Source organism: Rhinolophus sinicus, chromosome X (assembly GCF_036562045.2).
Source record: "Rhinolophus sinicus isolate RSC01 chromosome X, ASM3656204v1, whole genome shotgun sequence".
In the NCBI taxonomy this organism is placed as follows: Eukaryota; Metazoa; Chordata; class Mammalia; order Chiroptera; family Rhinolophidae; genus Rhinolophus; species Rhinolophus sinicus.
In genome coordinates, this window is record NC_133768.1 from 63,585,222 (window position 1) to 63,590,485 (window position 5,264).

Consider the following 5,264-nt stretch of genomic DNA (forward strand, 5'->3'; position numbering starts at 1 on the left):
GCTATTGCTAGCAATACAAGATATAAGAGTAGTGGTATCCCCACAAATATTTGTTCAGGCTCATTACAAATAACTGGCTTGTAATTTATATTTGAATTTACCTATTTTGAATTTTAAAAAGCCCAAAATATTCTGTAATTACACTCTTCAACTTTCTCCTTGAAACTTTCCCTTTATCTTCTTCTCACCTTTTGTTTTGAAGGAAATTTTGTCTAAACCCATTTTCAAGGAGAAACTACATCTGCAACCTTGAACCTATCCTCTGGGACTTTCTGAATGGAAGAACTAGTACTCTCACTAATAACAACTATTCCAAAGTAAAAAGGAATCAACATTAATAAGCACTTACCACAGTTATGTACCCTGACATGGGATATATACTCATTTCTAACTGCACTTCAGGAAATATTATTGTATTCGATTTTACACCAATTCTATTCAAATGTGTATAGTAAATATGATTATTCTGACTTTACAGATGAGGAAAATTGGGGCTACAAGGTGTGAAATGATTTGCTTATAAACATTAATTAGGAAAATAGCAAAGCCAGCATACGAACACTAGTTTCTTGACTATACATCCAGCAATCTTTCCATCTGCAACACATTTCCTACCATAGTCCCCCCTTTTTTGAATTTTCACTCTTTTCTACAGCATTGGTTAACTTCTTCTCTCTACTAAAAATATGGTCAAATATCACTGTGAAGAAAAACGAAACAAACAAAACCCTATACTCTGCCTGCCTTTCCCTTAAACTCTCCCTTTCTTTCTCTTCTCATCATTACAAACTATATGAAAGATTAATCTATTATTTCTTACCATTCAGCCATTCCTAAATGTATTACAATCTATCCTCTGCCCCATAACTCTACTGAAGCTGTTTCCAATAAGTTCACCAACAATTTCTTAATCATCAAATTCTATGGACTCTGCACAGTTCTAATAACCAACCACTACAGCAGTTGAGGCAACCACAGCCTCTCCCTTATTCAAATATTCTCCTCCCTTGGCTATCATGAAACTACACTCTACAGTTTTACTTATCCATCTTCTTATATTAAGTTTACTTTCTTTAACTCTTTCCTCTTTCCTCTTCCTCTACCTGTCCGGAGACAGAACCCCAGGCTCTTTCCCTTAGGTACTCTCATTCTCTCACATGGCTCCTTATCATCACCTCTCCACAGATAAACGTAGACATTTCTTGGCTTTTTACCTCCAAATATATGTTTCATACTGCTCCATGAATAGTTAAAAATGCAATGGTTTTTGGTAGCTCCTCAGACACAACTTTCTCCCATCTGAAATCTGCTCCTTTTCTTGTGAGGACTATCTAAATTAATATTCATCTTATCTCAAAATGGTTTCCAAGACCCAACTATATTACCTCTGCAATTTTTTCATATCTATCCAAAAATCTGTACTCCTACAACTTTAGTCCAGGCCCTTAACAAATCTGAACTGTGCCCCAATAATACAGGCAAAATATTACCTATCTCGCAGGACTACTGTTCGGTCAAACTACGTGATACATGTGAAAGATCATTAAAACTTGTTGAGTAAATGCCAATGTAATTCATAGATTTTAACATTCACCTTGAAATTTCCCCTATTTTTAATTTAATACTTTTAATAAGAGAATTGTAATTTGTGATTTTGTTGAGGCATGAATCTGAATCGAGTAGCCTTAGAGAATGAACTCAGGGGCCTGTCCACCATCTGCTTCAATGTAGGTTTTCCCACTTCTACACTGTTATCTTTTATTAAGTGATTATAAATTTCATTACCTTCTGGGGGAAAAAAAAATCCCTGAAAAGAGACCTAATCACTGCAGTTGCTGGAGAAAATAAAGACAAAATTAGGTGATGTAAGAATTTGATGGCTTATGTACGGAAGTTGTTAAACTTTCGAAGTAATTCCTAGGTGAAAGTAAAAATCATAATGGACATTACATTATATTTAGAACTAAACAATAAAGAGATTGCACTGCATTAAAGTACATAAGATACAAATAAAGCAGTACTGAGATAACAATGTACAGCTTTAAATGATCACATTAGAAAAAAATATGGAAAGAAGTTCAATCTTAGGAGCAATCAGGGAATGCTCATTATAAAACAAAATTAAATACATTATACACTTACCAGATTGGAGCCATTTAAAAAGACTAAGTAAGTAGCTATGAGAACTCTCATACACTATGCACTACTTACGGGAGTGTAAACTGGTACCTGGTGATAGTGTAAACTGGTGCAAACACTTAGATAAACCATTTACCATATTCTTTATTAAAGGCTAACTTTCACAAACCTTATGGTGAACAATTCTGCACCTACTATACAGAGAATCTCTTGCACATATGCCCCAAGGGAAATGTATAAGAATGTTCATAGCAGGATTATTTGTGATAGCAAAAAAACTACAAAATAGCCAAATGTTTAATAACAGCACACTGTATATAAAGAGGGTGCCAAAAAATGTATACACATTTTAAGAAATAAAAAAACTGTATTCAAACTGTAACACTCAATATATACCGATAACAAAAGATGAATACAAGTTATGTTTGACTTCTGCAATTACAAGAGGTGCTCAAAGTGGTTACCACCTGCATAATTTTAATACAGTTTTTTCCTTTCTTAAAATGTGTATACATTTTTTTGGCACCCTCTGTATAATTTGTGGTATATTCAAAAAACTGAATATTCTACAACACAGAAAGTGAAAGAACAAATCTAGTTGCTATAATATTAGGTTAAAAAAATGAAGTTTTTAAAGGATGCGTTACGTATTATTCCATTATATGTAAAGTTAACAAACAGAGAAGATTAAACTATATTCTATATTGTTTAGGAATGTATATTTAAGTAATAAAGTTTTTAATAAACATATATCATACATATCTCTGTACATACCGATATACAGATCCATCTAATCACGCCAGTGGTTACATCTAGAGGACAGAGAGGGGACTGTGATCAGGGATAACTGCACAGGTGGCTACCGGAGTCGGTGGTTGTAGATTTCTTGATCTGCACAGTGGTTACTTAGCAATTATTCTTTAAACTACATAGTTATGCTTTCACAGTCTTCTATATGTATATCTTAATCCAAAAACAGTTTTAAAGGAAGCCTCAAAATTAATGAGCTAAGCATGCAACTTATGATGTTAGAAAAAGAACATCAGAATAAGTTTTTAAAAAGAGAAGGAAATAAAGCCAAAATCAGGAATTAATGAAACGTAAGACATAAAATAGAGGTGACAATAATGTCAAATGTGGTTCTTAGGAAAGACCAAAAGAAGAGAAAACTCTGGCAAAATAACTCACAAAGAAAAATAGCAAAAGCACCATATTAGGAATGAAAAAGTGGGCATGAATCAAGTATAACAGAAATGAGTTAAAAGAAACACATAAACAATATTATGCCAATAAATTTGAGGTCACACATGAAACGAATAAATTCTTAGAAGCATATAAGCACCAAAAAAATAATTCACAGAGAAACAGAAAACCTCAATAGTCTTGTATAATGATTAAAGAAATTGAATCAGTAGTTTATAAATATTTGATCAAAGAAAAATCCAGGCCCACGTGACTTTACAATTTCTACCATGCATTAAAGGGACAGAGAATTCAAATCTTACCTAAACTCTTCCAGAGAACAGTAAAATAGTGAACACTCTCTTATGCATTTTATGAAATACCAAAAAAAGACAAGTACAGTAAAAAGTGACAGCACATTGGATATGTAAAAATCATAAACTCATCACCTTCATGAGCATAAGTACAAATTGATCGAAAGATCCAATGCAATTCCAAACAAAATCCTAACAGGTTGTGTGTGTGTGTGTAACTTGATCAGGCAAAGGATCAAAAACAGACAAGACAGTCCAGAAAAATAAGGCAGGAAGATGGCCCTATCAATTTTGGAGACTTATTATAAAGCTGTAGTACTGAGGACAATGTAATTTTGGAACAGGTGTGGTCGTGAAGAACAATGGAACAAAATAGACAATGCAGAACAGACCCAGGTATATGTGAAAACGTGACTTATGGCAGATCAGTGGAAGAAACAGACCACATCATGCATTGAAAGGCGCAGGGATAATAGGTAATCATTATGGCAAGAAAAAAAGAAACACTTGGGAACTTTTTTTTTTGTCTTGGCACTTGGCACCAACTGCCCGCATTTCTCTGCCACTGTGCAGCTCCCGAGTCAGCCGATGCCAGGGGTTTGGGAGACCTGAAAAGCCCCGCTGACCTCCATGTGATCAACGACCACCTGGCAGACAGGAGCTACATCAGGGGTATGTGCCATCAAAGCAGATGTAGCAATATTTGAAGCAGACTCCGGCCTACCATCTGCCAACTTGTATCATGCCCCATGTTGGAAGAATCACAAAAAGTCTTACATAAAGGAAAAGGCCAGCCTGCCAGGAGTGACGAAAGTTTTGGGCAAGTCTGGCCCAACTAATGTGGAAGACACACAGGACCTGGAGCTACCAGTAGTTAAGACGATGACATTGATCTCTTTGGGTCTGAGGAGGAGGAGGAAAAGAAGAAACCCAGAGGCTAAGAGAAGAGTGCCTTGCACACTATGAGTCAAAGAAAGCCAAAAAAAACCATGCACTTGTTGCCCAGTCTTCCATCTTCTTAGATATGAAACCTTGGGATAAGAAGACAGATATGGCAAAATTAGAGGAGGGTGTCAGGAGCATTCAGGCAGACGGCTCTTCTGAGCTAGTTCCAGTGGGGTATGGAACTAAAAAATGTCAAATACAGTGTGCATGTAGTAGGTGATAAAGTTGGAACAGATATGCTGGAGGTGCCGATCACTGCTTTTGAGGACAAGTTGCAGTCCGTGGCTGTGGCTGCTTTGAACAAGATCAAAAATCCATCATGGATTACTGCCCTTAAATAAAAGCTTGAAAGACGGGGCAATAAACTGGGAAGAGGTATTTGAAAGACATACACCCAAGGAAGAATTATTATCCAAATATATAAAGCACTCCAACCAATCAGAAAGAAAAGGCAGCCATACTAATAGAAAATGTGCAAAAGACATGGCTAGGCATTTCACAGAAGGATGAAAATACTAATTTCCTGGGAACATATGAAACTGTCCAAAACTTCATTTGTGTTCTAGGAAAAGCTTAGGAAAGCCAAATGAGACACCATTACATAACCACCAGATTACAACTATTAAAAACATAGACAACACCAAGTTTTGGAGAAGTTGTAAAGCGACAGGCACGCCCGTACAC

General features: G+C 35.8%; 1 pseudogene; it reads left to right on the top strand.

Annotated features, from left to right (window-relative positions):
• The first annotated feature begins 4,120 nt into the window (after positions 1–4,120).
• LOC109460292 (elongation factor 1-beta) lies at positions 4,121–4,921 on the top strand (annotated as a pseudogene).
• The last annotated feature ends 343 nt before the right edge of the window (positions 4,922–5,264 follow it).